Consider the following 17,566-nt stretch of genomic DNA (forward strand, 5'->3'; position numbering starts at 1 on the left):
TTTGCGGTACGCGGGCCTCTCACTGCTGTGGCCCCTCCCGTTGCGGAGCACAGGCTCCGGACGCGCAGGCTCAGCGGCCACGGCTCACGGGCCCAGCCGCTCCGCGGCACGTGGGATCATGAACCCGCAGTCCCTTGCATCGGCAGGCGGCCTCTCAACCACTGCGCCACCAGGGAAGCCCAAAAGGTTTCCTTTTAATATGGTCTCTCATTTTTTTCTGCTGTCCCTTCCTCTGTCCCTCTTCTTTCACTTCTTAGCAGCAGGTGGCTTTTCCTCCTGATTAGCATCTTTTCACAAGTGGTCACTCTGGTTTTGCGAAGTCTTCTAGAAGGCAGTCAAGTGTACTTGAAAAAATATTAAACCTTGGCAGGAAGGGAAATTGAGGCGAATACTGAGGCAGCGTCTTGTTAGATGATCTGCATTTCACTTACCATTTCCAAATAGCCAACGAAACTGTGCAGTATTGTTTGCATTTCTAACCCCTCCAGCTCACTCTGGCTATTAATCTACCTTGGGAGATAAGTGGATGGCAGTTCTGATTGTTATACATCTAGCAGGCTTGGGTAAAGAGTTCCCAGACCTGGTAACAGAACAAAATATTTAAATACACACACTAAAAACAAGGGGTTGGAGGGAACTTGTAACTGAAGAAAGACAGACCAAAACAGTTTTGACAGTTTAAATTTATTGTAATTCTGTCCAACAAGGGAAGTAGAACTTGGTTTATCTGCAAGAGTAAAACACCACCCTTGCTCTACCCTCTCATGGAGAATGATAAGCTGGTTGAGGCTGGGTGTAGTGGGACTGGAGAGATGCACCACTGTGAAATATTTCTAAAATGGAGCCCATTTTAGGAGTCCATAGTTATTCAGAAAAGTCAGTAGCATTATCTGAGGAAGAAAGAAAAGTTGGGGAGAAATGGCTTAGTGATTCAGAGGAAGGAGTTGGAACTCAAGCAATTCTGCATTCCTGGAATGTTATTTGTGTAGACCCTCCAAATACAGAGAAAAAGGAGTCCGTATCTACTGAAAAATGAGCTCTCAGTTTACCAACAACAGGCCAGGTAACAGGTGCTCATTTCCTTGATCCTCGCCAGCACATGGCAAGATGGCTACGTTATTAAATAACTCCATTTGTCAGGCGAGGGCTCTGAGCTTCTAGAGGTGGAGGCATTGTCGGAGGCCACCCAGCTAGTAAGTGCGGGAGGCTGGATTGGAACCAAACGCATTATCTGTGGACCCAGCGACTTTCCTTTTACCCACTAAGCGGCAACGTGATTTCACGTCTGGGAGTTTCTTGGCCGAACAAATTGGAAATCACTGGTTTCAGAGATTAGAAATCACTGGTTGTGCGCCCCTGGATTCCTTCCCCAGGAATCAAACTCTAAGCTGTTTGGCCGCTCTTTGCCTGGACGTCCCTCTGCGTGCAGTACACACACAGCACCGTACCAGGCCCCACTCCCACCGCGCGAGGCTGCAAGGCTCCTCGGGCCTCCACGGTTCCCGAGCGGTGGGGAAACACCATCCGACCGAACTCCGGTCGGTGTGAATGGCTGCCAAGGAAAAGTATGGTCCTGAAATTCAAATCGGCGGTCGGCGCAGGGGAGCAACCTCAGGCCTCTGCAGAGCACCCGTAATAATAGGGGCCGGCTATGTTCAAAGGCGAGTGGTTGTCCTAAGAGCAGAGAGTGTGGTTGCTAATAAGTAATAAAAAAAATCGGTGGTGGGGTTGAGGGGGAAGGTCCGGGCCTCCAAGTCCCGGCGGTCCCCCCTCCTCCCTCTGGGTCCTTCCGGACCCCCGGGCCACGTGGGCGGGGCGGAGGGCGCGTAGGGGGAGGTGAGAGCGCCGGTCCGAGGCCCCGGAGCTCCGCCCGGACGGCGAGGGCGGCGGCGGCCAGCAGACGGCGATCGCGGCCTGCGCGGCGGCCAGGTCCAGGCAGACGCGCGCGGGGCCGGGGCCGGGGCCGGGGGCGGGGCGCGCGCGTGCGCGAGCTGTCAGGCCAACCCCGCCCCCGAAGTGCAGTCCCGCCCCCTCCCGCCCCTCCCCCTCCCCTTGCTCTCCGGCTGTGGGGCGGGCGGGCTGGCGGGCGCTGCGGCGACCGCGGCTGCTGCTTCCTCGGGCCATTTTGCTGAGGAGCGAAGGGGAGGAGGAGCCGCCGAGGAGACTCAAGGCGAGGAGCGGCGAGCCGGAGGAGGCGGCGACCGCGCGGGCACGGGCTTTCCTCGATCGCGGGGATCTCGAGGGGCGAAGGGATCGCCTGGGAGGGGGACTAGAGAGCCGCGCCTGCCGCGCGGCGCGCCCCTTCCCGCCCCCTGCACCATGAGCTGGGGCACCGAGCTCTGGGTGAGTGATGGGCTGGGCCCGCCGGGATGCTGGGGAAGGTGCCTGGCGCGCCTGGGCGCGGGGCGTGGGCCGGGCTGCCCGGGTGGAGGCGACCGCGCTCTGGTCGGGGTCCCGGCGGCCTGGGGGTAGGCGCTGGTCCGGGAGCCTCTCGTCGGCCTTGGCTTGAGCAGGAGGTGCGAGCCAGATTCGCCCTTCGGAGGTGAGGGGCGCTGGGGTGCGTCCCCGGCGGCTCGAGCCGGGGGCTCGGATCTGGGTCCCCCCGCGGCCTGAGCCGGAGGCGCGGGCGGGACTCCCTCTCCTCGGCGCCCCGAAGCCAGCGGTGTGTGTTGGGAAGAGCCTTAATCCCCCGGAGCGAGTAACCGATGCGTCGCGGGCCGACCCAATGGGGGCGTGGAGGCCCGGGGATTTTCAGGGCTGCGTTCGGTGTTCGGCGCCCAGACCCGAGGTCCTAGGCTGCTTTCTCTTCGTGGAGGTGCGGGCGGGTCGGGCGCTCCTCCGGGGGGCGGGGCGGCCCTGGCGGGGCCGGTCCCGGGTCTTGGGTTTTGGGGCGCAGCGGCGAGAACTGGTGTCTTCCTCCTAGTGGCGAGGACGTTTGCCCTGTGGTGGTTTAGGGGTGCACTTGTGATTTTTTGAGGGGCAGCTCAGATCCTCGATTTGATGTGGGGACTGCGGCGTTTGGCCTGGAGAGGAAAGTAGTCGGAGTTAGAGGGAGATCTGGCGTTTTCACCTTCAGGAAGAGGCATTCGCCGGGTAGACTTTATATTTTTTAACTGCTCAGAGGAAAGAGTCTAAACTGGGGTAGGGAGCGCCCCGCCGGGATTCTTAACCTGGGGCGCGGATGGATAAACAAGTAGCGTGCTGTCTGGAAGCTCCTCTCCCCGGACCAAGGCGACAGGAGGATGCCGAGGCGGTGCACAGGCCGTCCTCGGGGGGGAGAGGCAGTGGCTTGTGGACTGGAGCTGGTTTCCCTGCCTTCCTCTGGATTCCTGAGGCAATCACTAGGCAAGGGATGGGCAGAGCAGTGTCCAGAGGGAGGAGTAGATGAAATCTCAATTATCGCCCTGAAGTGTTCTCAAGATGAGACGTTTCCCATGATGAACTCAAAAGTGCCTCCCACCGGAATCCCATTTGTAAAGGGCGTGGAGGAGAAAGCGTGGGGTGGTGGCTGCTCTCTGAGCTGAGGCGAGGAAATCTCACGTCAAAATAAAACAAGGTTAGAGCAGCTATAAAAACAGCGCATCCTCCCTTAATTTTTTTTTTTTTTGCTTTAATTGTTTTTACATAACCATTTCTTAGGCTCAGAAGCAGCCACTGGTATTAAAACCAAAATCCTGAAGGCAATAGCTCCCTTACATTAAGATAACTTATTTTATAAACATCCTCTATCAAAAGGGACTCCAATTTTCGACTGATGTTTACAAATATCCATTTTAAAAATAAAGTAACAGATGGTTTTAAGTATTTACACACGGCCAATTAGGCGGAATCTACCATTTTAAGTGTTGAATTTCTTTCTTCTTCTATTCCTTCTCCACTCCCTTTGGCTCTTTTTACCTTTTCTGGGATGAGGGGAAGAAATCAGAAGTAATTTTTAATCAAGAGAATAGAAAATTTGGCACGATTTTTTTTTCACTTGTTCAAACTAGAGAAAGGAATTATTGGGGTGGGGGGAATACAATATATTTCTGAGTGAAATAGGCTGTAGTTAAAGGAACTGAACACAATGGTGGGCACTTCACGGTGATGTTGGTGAACGTTATAGAAGGTGATCCAGAAGAGGGGGGGTAGCTAAGAGAAGAAAACCAGTAAAATAGCTACAATCACCTGTATTATTCTGTACACTTCTTTTTGGAGGTAGAGGGTGGGAAGGAAGGCAAAGACAGGGGAGTTGTTGAAAATCAGTGGGAACTGGAATATATGTGAATGAAAGGAAATCTTGGATTTGCTTCAAAAGAATTTGGGGTGGTAGTGGATGGGGATGTCGATGAAGGGAACGTGCTTGGGAGTTGGTCATTGTTGAAGCTGGGTGATGGGTACAGGAGGACTTGTGATACTATGCTTTCTACTGTCTATGCTTGAAATTTCCTACAGTGAAAATAACTGGAAAAGACTTTTAAGGGAAAAGGTGTGTAAACTAATTTGGAATTTTTTTCACTTGTTTTTAAGTTTATGAGGAAGAATGACTCATCCGTTGTCTCTATACAAGTATATGTCAGCGAAGAGTTAAAAAAAAGAAAAAGGCATTCCAGTAGAGTATTGCCCTTTGCCCTTGAGTGGCTCAGAGGTTAATAGAGAGAAAAGAATGATCACATAATTTGTGCTAAGAGAAGTGCAAAATCTGAGTTTAAATTCCAAGAAGTAGAAGGGGAACGAAATGTCTGTTTCCAGTTGCCTTGTTTTATTAATATTTGAGATTTTTTAAAAATTAGAATAATGAAGGATTCTGAAAAATAAACCTCCAGTTCTCTGGTGGTGAGAGACTCAGTGTTGTGTGGTGTGTTGGGCAGCAATGGGCAGCCTGGTAGGGCCGTGATTGAGGGTTTTCCTTGAATGGTGGCTGTGGGGATGATGCACATAGGTAATGAGATAATGATGGGGCGCTCAGGCCTAACTTGGCAGAATGATGCTTCCATATGGAGAGAGAGGGAGCTCTGGTTCGGGTAGCCACGAGTTCTTCGTAATAGGTGATTGCAGCTTTCATAGACCTTCACAAATGCCATCAAGTTTCACACACATTTTAGGATGCCAGCCAATGTGCATGCAGGCTTTTCAAAACGACAGGTTTCTAACATGCACTTTACATTAAAGGCCTGTTCTTAGCCACATCCTGCTTTGTAGACAGAGTAAAACCGTTCTCTTTTCTCCTTTTTTTTTTTTTTTTAACCTCTCCATAGGCATAAACTTTGATATCCTAGGACACTTTTGAGAAATCATGAAATGTCAGGAAGTTATCAGGCAATCATAAAAATGGACTCAAAACCCATAATTTGTAATAACTTTATTGGATTAGATTGTATTAAAATAGGGGCTTTCTATTTTATATCAGAAATTATAACAAAGTATAAATGGCTGATTTAAAGTGATTAGGGTAAAATTGTTTCTGTACCAAAATTAACCAAAATGCATTTACTCAAGACTTTGTTTAAAAAGTCATGTTAATAGGCTAAATAGTTTTCACTGACTTGTTGAAATTGTGACTGGTCACTGGAGAAATGGCAAAACAAGAATTTCTTACATTTGAATTTTTTTTTTTTTTTTTGGTTTTGTACCTACATGTTAGAAAGAAGTGAGAAGTTACTGAAGTGTCAGCTCAACTTTTTGTAAGCTTGATCATTAATGTGAAGTAAGAAGAAGTCCATTGGAAATTTTAGCTTTCCTTATAACTGTTCTACTCTTGTGGCTAAAAATTTACTCAGTGATAGAATCTACCTTTATCTCCTAGTGTCCTCTCTGCCATCTTTCTTTTGGTGCTAATAAGAAATGGAGTAGCCCAAAATAATAACAGCAAGAAAGCAAACAGAGAGACCCGAATAATACATATTGGTTAACATATTACTATGTTAAGCCACCTGTGTTGATTGTACTTAATTTTTTTTCTTAAACCTATGTTTTTAGGACAGTGTCAGGCATATAATGTGCATTCCACAATTTGTTGAATATAGTGACATTGATTGTGGTGTGCACCTTTAAGAGGCAGCAGTGAAAGAGTTGTCTACCAACTGGACCAGGAACAATGCCTGCCTCACAGTCGGGAGTTCAAGAAATATTTATTAAGGGACTCCCCTGGTGGGGCAGTGGTTAAGAATCTGCCTGCCAATGCAGGGGACTCAGGTTCCAGCCCTGGTCCGGGAAGATCCCAGATGCCGTTGGGCAACTAAGCCCGTGCGCCACAACTACTAAGCCTGCAAGCCACAACTACTGAGCCCGTATGCCACAACTACTGAAGCCCGCCTGCCACAACTACTGAAGCCTATGTGCCTAGAGCCCATGCTCTGCAATAAGAAAAGCCACCGCAATGAGAAGCCCGCGCACCACAACAAAGAGTAGACCCCACTCACTGCAACTAGAGAAAGCCCGCGGGCAGCAACGAAGACCCAGTGCAGCCAAAAATAAAAAAATATATTAAAAAAAAAGAAAGAAATATTTATTGAATAAATGAACGAATCCTTTTTTTCATTTTGTTTTAACATTTGCTGTTTTAAAGTAATGGGAGGGTAGTTTTAATGCCTCTCTGCCCTTTGGCAGTTGTAAACATTTAAAAAAAATAATTCTAGGCACCTTTTTTTTTTAAATAGACTATTTTTTAGAGCAGTTATGGTTTCACAGCAAAATTGAGCAGAAGGTCCAGAGATTTATACTGCTTGTTCACAAATACACAGTCTAGATCTCTGTTTGGGGGGCAGGGGAGCACACTGCACGGCCTGTGGGATCTTAGTTCAGAAGTGAGGACCGCCACTGGACCACCAGGGAAGTCCCTCTAGACCTTTTTTTAAAATAATTTTTTAAATTAATTAATTAATCTATTTATTTTTGGCTGTGTTGGGTCTTCGTTGCCCAGTTGCGGTCTGTGGGCTTCTCATTGCGGTGGCTTCTCTTGTTGTGGAGCACGGGCTCTAGGCGTGCAGGCTTCACTAGTTGTGGCTCTCAGGCTTCAGCAGTTGTGTCCCGTGGGCTCTAGAGCACAGGCTCAGTAGTTGTGGCACACGGGCTTAGTTGCTCCGCAGCACGTGGGATCTTCCTGGACCAGGGCTCGAGCCTGTGTCCCCTGCATTGGCAGGCGGATTCTTAACCAGTGCGCCACCAGGGAAGCCCTAATGGACTGTTAATAGTTGCAGGATTTGGAGAATTAGTACCTCTTCTTACTGCCCAGTACTAAATGGAGTAGAGTACTAACAACAGTTCATAGCTCTTCTCCTGCTCTTCGTTAAACCTTCAGAGATTTCTGTTTGGGATAAACATGGCAAGACCAACAGGGGAGACATCACTCTTGGAACTTTGGTGAGCAGAGCAGAACTGCCTCAAAAAATAGACCAAATCAAGTTTAATTCTGTCATCCCTACCTCTCTATTAAAGCAGGGTTTGCACAGTCTTTTCTGGTTAGTAGATTTTTTAAAAAAATTAGTTTATTTTTTATCTTTATTTTTTGTAATCGATTTATAATGTTTCAGGTGTACAGCAAAGTGATTCAGTCATATATATATTTTTTCTTCACATTTTTTCATTATAAGTTATTACAAGATATTGAATATAGTTCCCTGTGCTATACAGTAGGTCCTTCTTGTTGTTTTTTTTTTTTGTGGTACGCGGGCCTCTCACTGCCGTGGCCTCTCCCGTTGCGGAGCACAGGTTCCGGATGAGCAGGCTCAGCGGTCATGGCTCACGAGCTCAGCCGCTCCGTGGCATGTGGGATCTTCCCGGACCGGGGCACGAACCCACAGTCCCCTGCATCGTCAGGCGGAATCTCAACCACTGCACCACCAGGGAAGCGCCCTTCTTGTTTATCTTTTTTACTGATATATAGTAGTTTGTAACTGCTAATCCCAAACTCCTAATTTATCCCTCCCCGCCCCGGCCTTTCCCTTTTGGTAACCAGAAGTTTGTCTTCTATGTCTGTGAGTCTGTTTTTGTTTGTCTTTATTTATTTATTGTGCCGTGCAGCTCGGGACATGCGTGATCTTCGTTCCCCGACCAGGGATTGAACCCGTGCCCACAGTATTGAAAGCACCAAGTCCTAACCACTGGACCACCAGGGAATCCCCAGTCTATTTCTGTTTTGTAAATAAGTTCATCTGTATCATTTTTTTAGATTCCACATGTAAGCGATATGATATTTGTCTCTCTGGTTAGTAGATATTAAACAAAACTGGGGCAGTCAAGTGATTCTGTGGTTGGAAATTTACCCATCAGCTTGTTGCCTTCACTTTATACATTAGATATCATCCTGAACATTGCATTTTTGGTAGGTAAAACTGTGTTTCAAGCACCGTAAGGGGTTTTGTCTGTGCTTACCATGTGACCACATTAGAACTCTTGCTTTACATTGGTGCGACATGGAAAGTGCCTCTCTGAAGGACTATTCGAGTATCACCCACTTCCTTGCTGAAGCTAATATTGTGTTTCCTGCAAGTATTACTCATACTTGTTTCATCAACACCACCCACATTTAAAAATAAGGCTTTATTTTGACACTTAAAAATTGCAAGCTACCAAGAATACACGTATGCCCTGGGAAATTAATCTAATTAGATTTTGGAATGTGGGTGTGAAGTCTTCTGGAATTAGTGTTTGTAATGCAATATTTGTTTCCTGATTTAGTAATACATAGTCATACTAGCTTGAGCCTAGTGATGTGTCTAGGTAAAAAACATTAAAAAGTCATAAAGGGCCAAATATGTATATTGTATTAAAGAGTTAGTTGGGAATATAAAAGTTTTTAATATTGATTCTTTTTTTTTTAATATTGATTCTTTTAACTCATAAGCCTCAACTGTAAAATTTATGCTAAATTTATGTAACTCAGGACTTCCATGGTGGCGCAGTGGTTAAGAATCTGCCTGTCACGGGTTTGAGCCCTGGTCCGGGAAGATCCCACATGCCACGGAGCAGCTAAGCCTGTGTGCCAAAACTACTGAGCCTGTGCTCTAGAGCCTGTGTGCCACAACTACTGAAACCCTTGTGCCTAGAGCTTGTGCTCCACAACAAGAGAAGCGACCGCAATGGGAAGCCCACGTGCAGCAACGAAGACCCAACACAGCCAAAAATAAAGAAAAAAAATATTTATGTAATTCTTTTTTTAATTTGAATTTTATTTACTTATTTATTTTTATGCAGCAGGTTCTTATTAGTTATCTATTTTATACATATTAGTGTATATATGTCAATCCCAATCTCCCAATTCATCCCACCACCAGCCCCCCGCCTTCCCCGCCTTGGTGTCTATACGATTGTTCTCTACATCTGTGTCTCTATTTCTGCCTTGCAAACAGGTTCATATGTACCATTTTTCTAGATTCCACATATATGCATTAATATACAATATTTGTTTTTCTCTTTCTGACTTCATTCTGTATGACAGTCTCTAGGTCCATCCATGTCTCTACCAATGACCCAATTTCATTCCTTTTTATGGCTGAGTAATACTCCATTGTATATATGTACCACATTTTCTTTATCCATTCGTCTGTCGATGGGCTATGTAAATCTTAACAACTTCAATTGTTTAATACTAGCACTGTATTCATACCACCACTGCCAACAGCAAAATAGATGAAACTTCCAATTTCTTCCTGCAAAAGTTATTAAAACCTGTTCACATTTAAACTATAATATCACATTAGCTATATTGTGGTTTTTTTTTTTAAACTTCGAACACACCATTCTAATCATTGGCATGAAGTTTTTAATAAGAATTATTTCTTAGGACTTCCCTGGTGGCGCAGTGATTAAGAATCTGCCTGCCAGTGCAGGGGACATGGGTTCGATCCCCGGTCTGGGAAGATCCCACATGCCGTGGAGCAGCTGAGCCCGTGCACCACAACTACTGAGTCTGCGTGTCACAACTATGAAGCCCGCGCACCCTAGAACCCGTGCTCCGCAACAAGAGAAACCACTGCAATGAGAAGCCCGTGCACCACAATGAAGAGTAGCCCCTGCTCGCCGCAGCTAGAGAAAGCCCGTGCACAGCAATGAAAACCCAACGCAGCCAAAAATAAATAAATAAAATAAATAGCAGACCGTACCCTAAAGGAGGCTGTCCGCTAACCAGCTGGGCAGGGAGGCCTTTCTGGAAGAAGGATCTGAGCGGCACATCTCTGCACTGGCCACATCCTCATTATCCCCTTTTACAAGAGAGGAAATCAAAGCACAGAATGGTAAAATAACTTATCAAGTTCACAGAGTAGAAAGCAGAGATTCAATCCCAGGTCTGGGACTCTAGAGCTCTCCTTCTCGTCCTTTTTTTTTTAAGTTAATACCATCAAAATGTATTTTTATTGTTTGTACTTTTTAATTACAGGAATTTTCAAACATACTTAGAATATGATGAACCCCTACATACTCATCACCCAACTTCAACATTATCAATATCTTTGGCATTCTTGTTTCATCTTTTTGCCGCCACATGGTTTTTTAGAGCCCTCAGTCTTCCCCGCCACACACTGTAATAAATACTACTCTACTCCCTCCCTTTCTGAGGAATCATGCATAGAACCCAAATTCTCCCTCCATCTTTTAAAGTATGAAAACGGAAGAGAACCAACTTGTTAAGTGCTTGACACACCTTGATTAGGGTATTTAAATGCATCCTTTCATAACCTAACAAGGGCCCTGTGAGTTTATTTCCATTTTATAGACCAGACCCACCCAAACAATGAACGCTAGTGCTAGAATTTAAATTTTTTTTAAAAATTAATTAATTTATTTTTGGGCTGTGTTGGGTCTTTGTTTCTGTGCGAGGGCTTTCTCTAGTTGTGGCAAGCGGGGGCCACTCTTCATCGCAGTGCGCGGGCCTCTCACTATCGCGGCCTCTCTTGCTGCGGAGCACAGGCTCCAGATGTGCAGGCTCAGTAGTTGTGGCTCACGGGCCTAGTTGCTCCACGGCATGTGGGATCTTCCCAGACCAGGGCTCGAACCTGTGTCCCCTGCATTAGCAGGCAGATTCTCAACCACTGTGCCACCAGGGAAGCCCGAATTTAAATATTTTTTTCCCAACGCTAAACAAATGTTGTTTTAAAAAAATTCATCTTCTGTATTAGTAGCTCACAATCCCTCTTCTCCCCATTACTCATATTTCCCCTATCACTGATGGAGGTTTTGCTTTTCTAAAACATTTCATGTTACTCACACTGAGAATCATTAAGAACCAATGACTCACAGTACCGTGCTGTGAACGCAACAGAAACTATTATGAATGAAGCGTCTGTTCTAGCAGGTGTTTCATATATGTCTAGTGATTTCCCCCCCCCACCATTCCTTTAAGTCCGGAGTTTTTTTTTCTTTTTAATTTAAAGAAATTAATTTGTAAAGGTATTAAATAGTAAGAGTAATATCAATTTTCTGATTTGGGGGTCTAACAAAATTTTGTCTTGGTGAAAAGTATTTTTAATGAAATTGAGACGAAACAAAGAGAATTAGATATTGACCGCTTTGGGGGTGCTCTGGCTGTCCCATGCAGGGCTTCAAAGTTTTGGTTCTTGAGAAACAGGAAACTAAATATTTCCTTTCATATCAGTAGCGAAAGAAAACTCGGCACCTTTACAGGAAGCTATTCCCCTTGTACTTCTGTTTGCACAAGCAAAACTGAGAGCGGGTTCCTGAAATGCATTAAAATACCCGACCGGTCCTTGGGAGAAATGGCGTGGGCCCACCCAGGTGGATGAGACAGCCTGGAAGGGCTAAGCCGGGGCCGTACGGCTTGCCTCATCCAGCATTTATTAGTGTCCCGCAAGTCTTCATCTCTGCTCCTCCTTTTTCCCGATCTATAAAGTGGTGTGGTGATGCTTGCCTTCGGCTCCACAGAAAGCATAAAGATCAGAGCTTGTTAGTGAAGTACTTTGAGACTGTTGGGTGAGAGGTGATTAGGAAGTACTTAGGAGAGTCTAGGGGAGGGTTAAAGGAAAAAAAAAAATCCTGTTCCTTGAGAACAAATTGCAGAGCTCTCCTGCTGGAACTGGGACTTGTGAAAATGAGCAATTGTAGTTTGCACAGTGCAGTCTGTCCTTTGATTTAAAATTCTGTTTTCATGTTAACCATAAAATAAAATAACCTAATAGTAGGAAAGTGCCTGGAAACCAGTGCTTTGGAAAGGAAATCTGGATTATAGGAGACTATGCATGTTTATCTCTTTTCTTTTTCCTTTTGTAAAAAATATAAAATGCACTGCAAAACTCTAACCATACTAATTTTTTAGCAATATACTTGGGTCTACTTAAGGGATAATTTAAATGTTATCCCTCAGAGGGAGATAGTTCTCTTTGGCTATTAATACCACTTAAAAAAAAAAAATCTACCGAAGTCACATTATTTCCCCCCAAAAGCTGGATATTTGCTGCATGAGACAGCTAATGAATTATTCTGCATATCAGCTTAGCTTGAGATTGTTTTCTTCTTAGCAAAGAGAACCAAGAAGTTTTAAAATATTTGTGTTAGGACAGATATATATGGAAATGCCTGGCAATGGTTGCTTGGGCAAAGACATTTGTATTTCATGCGTGTGTATATGTATGTAAACTGTATTTTTCAGCATAACTGAATTTTTTTTAATTTTAATTTTATTTATTTTATTTTTGGCTGCGTTGGGTCTTCATTGCTGCACGCGGGCTTTCTCTAGTTGCAGCGAGCGGGGGCTACTCTTCATTGAGGTGCGCGGGCTTCTCATTGCGGTGGCTTCTCTTGTTGTGGAGCACAGCCTCTAGGCATGTGGGCTTCAGTAGTTGTGGCACATGGGCTCAGTAGTTGTGGCTCGTGGGCTCTAGAGCACAGGCTCAGTAGTTGTGGCTCAAGGGCCCATTTGCTTCGCGGCATATGTGATCCTCCCGGACCAGGGCTCGAACCACTGTGCCACCAGGGAAACCCAGCATGACTGAATTTTTAAATTTAAAATTTACTTATCTTTGGTGGTGCAGTGGTTAAGAATCCGCCTGCCAATGCAGGAGACACGGGTTCGAGCCCTGGTCCGGGAAGATCCCACATGACGCGGAGCAACTAAGCCCGTGTGCCACAACTACTGAGACTGCGCTCCAGAGCCTGTGAGCCACAACTACTGAGCCCTCGTGCCTAGAGCCCATGCTGCGCAACAAAGAGAAGCCACCGCAATGAGAAGCCCACACACTGCAACAAAGAGTAGCCCTAGCTCGCCACAACTAGAGAAAAGCCCAGGCACAGCAGCAAAGACCCAGTGCAGCCAAAAATAAATTAATAAATAAATAAATTTTAAAAAATAAAATAAAATTTACTTATCTTTAAAACTAGCAAAGCAATCTGTTTGCATTGTTCAATTTTCAAACAATACTAAAGTGTACATGAAAAGTCTCCCTGCCATCTTAGGATAGATGTAATTCTTTTTTTTTGTTTTGTTTTTTGGCTGCTCTGCTCAGCTTGTGGGATCTTATTAGTTCCCCGACCAGGAACTGAACCCCAGCCATGGCAGTGAAAGCATAGAGTCCTAACCACTGGACTGCAGGGAATTCCCAGGATACATGTAATTCTTAATTGCCATTACCGTTTTTGGCAGAGGGATAGGTGATGTTGGCGGCAAGTAATGTGACTTTAGTACATAAGAGACCAAAATTATAAAAATTACATCAGACAAGAGAGATGAGAATGATTGAGACGTCCATATTTTGTCCAAAGTATCTACTTATTCTTTGAGCATCTACTAAGTGCCCAGACATGGTTCTTGCCTACAAGTAGCTTATAGTCTAGTTGCGGGGGGCAGAAACATAGATAGGAAATTGCAGTACAGTGTGGCAAGGACTAAGGTAGGGTAACTACATGGAAACTTGTACACAGGAGTATAACTCAGTTGGGGAAGAAATGACATCTCTATGGTGTCCTGAAGGACTGATAAGTTACACAGGTGAAGGGAGGTGGTCAGGTTGGGAAGGTGATCTAAACAGTCTTTCTGGAGGAGGGAGTAGATGCCATGTCCAAAGGCTTATAAGTGTAACAGGACACAGAGCTCCAGAATGAGCCGAGCACGTGAAGAGGAGCCTGGAAAGGTAGACTGTAGCTGAAACCAGGTGACTATGGCTTTACCTCGAGGGCATACAAGGCACCCACACTTGAACTGCTGAAAGCAGTTGCTATGGGGCTAGATTGTCAGTCTCCTTACTGCCGTGTGGAGAGGACTGGAAAGGAGGGAGATAGCTTCGGGCTAGACTAGGCTAATTGGCTGATTGGATTAATCCTGTGAGTTGGAGCAGAGAATACCCCTCCACATTTTTATAAGGGTAGAATTGATGAAAATGAATTGCTAAGGAGTCTTGGATGCCAAGAGAAGACCTGGCAGTGTACATCGTGAGTGGTGAGCCAGGGCATCGGCAGGATGAGGGAGGTCAATTCACTGCTTTGACTAGTGGGTTAAGTAGTAAGTATATCAGCCTCGGGTTTTTTTGGGTTTTTTTCTCCAGTTGGATACAAAACCAAAACCTACCGTCACTTCTTTCTTTCTTGCCCTCTCTTTGTTTCTGCTCAGTACAACCTTGATAGGGCTACCAGTGTCTGTTCCTCAGCTCTTTTAAGCTAACAGATTTGCTATTTTCAGTATGCCTTGGAGGTGACTCACATTAACCGAACTCCCAAGACTGATGCACAAACCAGAATGCAAGTTTCAAATTTATAATGAGAAGTATATCCATAAGGAGACTAGCTATTCATATTTGCTGAAGTGCACATTTTTCCCCTGAAGGCTAATCTATGTGGAAGGCTAAATTCTATACACAGTTTCTTGGAGAGCATAAAATGAAAATCGAGTTGGAGGAATTTAATGGATTGTGACACCAAGCTATGGAAGCCTGAGGCATCTATCTCTTCTAGAGGGATAAATCTACATTAAGGATAGAATAGAGTCTGTTTTCACAGATGCTATGTAGTGATTCACTTTCCCTTTTTTTTTTTTTTTTTTTTTTTTTTTTTTTTTGCTGTACGCGGGCCTCTCACTGTTGTGGCCTCTCCCGCTGCGGAGCACAGGCTCCAGACGCACAGCCTCAGCGGCCATGGCTCACGGGCCCAGCCGCTCCGCGGCATGTGGGATCCTCCCGGACCGGGGCACGAACCCGTGTCCCCTGCATCGACAGGCGGACTCTCAACCACTGCACCACTAGGGAAGCCCTCCCTTTCCTTTTAATCTATCCTTTCTTCAGACAGACTACAGGGTATTCGGTTATATAGATAGATAGATAGATAGATATAGATAGATAGATGATAGATATAGATAGACAGATAGATATAGATAGATAGATAGACAGAAAGACAGACAGTTTGGCTGCATTGGGTCTTCGTTGCTGCAAACAGGCTTTCTCTAGTTGAGGCGATTGGGGGCTACTCTCCTTGCGGTGCGGAACTTCTCATTGTGGTGGCTTCTCTTGTTGTGGAGCATGGGCTCTAGGTGTGCAGGCTTCAGTAGTTGCGGCACACGGGCTCTGTACTTGTGGCTTGCAGGCTCTAGAGTGCAGGCTCGGTAGTTGTGGTGCACGGACTTCGTTGCTCTGTGGCATGTGGGATCTTCCCAGACCAGGGATCAAACCCGTGTCCCCTGCAGGCGGATTCTTAACCACTGCGCCACCAGGGAGGTCCCTTTGGTTATGTTTAGACCTTCTAAATTCTAATCTCTATTCCATCTTGCATCCCTGAGATTCCATCCAACATTTCCCAAACTGGCAAGAATGAGCATCTATAAATTTAAAAGCTTTCCTCAGTAATTCTGATGTGGCTTAGGTAGCATGATTTAACACTAAGATTCCTATGCATACATTCTCAGTTTTTGCTCATTTTTATTCTTTACAAAAAATTTAAAATCTAGCAATATTTTGGAGCTACTTTCTTACCCTGTCAACCACTTACAAGCATAATCGTTCTAAGGTACCCTTTATTCCTTTATTCCTTGGTTCTCTCCTTGTGATTTATTCAGGGACCCAGATAAGTCATAATTCATTCAACAATATTATTGACCACCTGCTCTATGCTAGGCATATTTCCCTTTGTTCTAGGCGAAGGGAAAATGGCAGTAAACCACAGGAAAAAAAATTTTGCCTTAATATATGTGATCTAAAGGCAAGTATAAGGGTATAGCTAATGTATCCAATAATGATAAATGCTATGGAGAAAAATAAGGCTTTGAGAGACTGAAAACAGTAGGATTAGGGTTGATGGGGAAAAGAACAGAATTTTAGTGCTGGACATTTTGCAAGATGCCTATTAGATATCTAAGTATCTTGTATCTAGTAGCTAGTTAAATGTATGCATCTGGAGCTCCGGGAACAGATCCAAGCTGTTTGGGTCTGTTTGGATCTGATTACCCAATGTAAGTAGGAAAAGCTAGAATTATAATGGTAAAATTCTAAGCTCTTGCCATAGTTATATTCCTGCAAGCACTCTTATTTAACTTTAGAACTCTGTCACTTGGAAAAACTGTCATAATGCCCTTTTGGACAGTGGCTGTGCTCCCTGTTTGCTGAACTGTTTGCCTTACTGAGAATCATTATGTGAAACTTGGTTTAGGTTAGGAGGGGCATAGACTATTAAGAGTTGATTGGTTTTGTAAATTGTTATATGAGCATAATAAACAGGTCTTGAAGCTTCGATAGGTGTAGAAATAACACTAATGTACCAACTTGTAAATGAAAAAATAAAAATAAATGGCCACTGATGGGTAGTGAGTTTTTGGTAATAATTAGAAATTAATGTCACACATGCATCATTTTAATAGGTTTTTGCAGACAGTCTAAGATTTTCAAATTTACTTCTTTGAAAGCTGCCTATTTGCTTTGGAGATGATTAGGAAATGTTTAGAATTATTCAGTTTACACTGTGTTGACTTAGATCTCTGTCGTACCTGATATATTGCTTACTTTTCCTCTTTACATTTCTCGGAGATAGTTTAAAATCGGCAATGCGAGATCACCAAATTGATCTGATTTTGGGGGCAGCTCTACGTCATATGTGTGACAGATTCTGTTTTGCAAGGATGGCCACAGCAGTATCTCCAATTCCACGTGCTCTTCTAGTGTGACATTGAGACTCCTCCCACTGAGGGGAAGGGGTGGGCTTACATCCCTTCCCCTTGAACCTAGGCAGATCTTTGTGACTTCCTTGACGGGGGTAGAGTATGGTGAAATGGTGCCATATGATGCCATGTGATCCTTTCTGAAGCAGGATCATAAATATGCCATGCACCTTTGCCTTGCTCTTTTGGGATGCTTCCGCTTAGAACTCAAGCACCATATTGTTAGGAAGCCCAAGCAGCCCACATAGAGAATCCACATGGAGAAGTCAACTGTAGGGGTTCCAGCTGACAACCCAATTGAGGTTTCGGTGAACAGATGTAATCAGCGGCCAGCCTGAGTGAAGGGTGTCCAGATGATTGTACCCCCTCGCAATCAAGTCCCCACAGCCTTCAAGCCTTTCCAGCTGGGGCCCCAGCCACGGAGGAGCAGAGACAAATTGTCCCTGTCAAGTCGCTGACCTATAATTAAATGGTTCTCTCCAGCTAAGTTTTGGGGCTGAT

This window comes from Lipotes vexillifer, unplaced genomic scaffold (assembly GCF_000442215.2).
Source record: "Lipotes vexillifer unplaced genomic scaffold, Lipotes_vexillifer_v1.1 scaffold1601, whole genome shotgun sequence".
Lineage (NCBI taxonomy): Eukaryota > Metazoa > Chordata > Mammalia > Artiodactyla > Lipotidae > Lipotes > Lipotes vexillifer.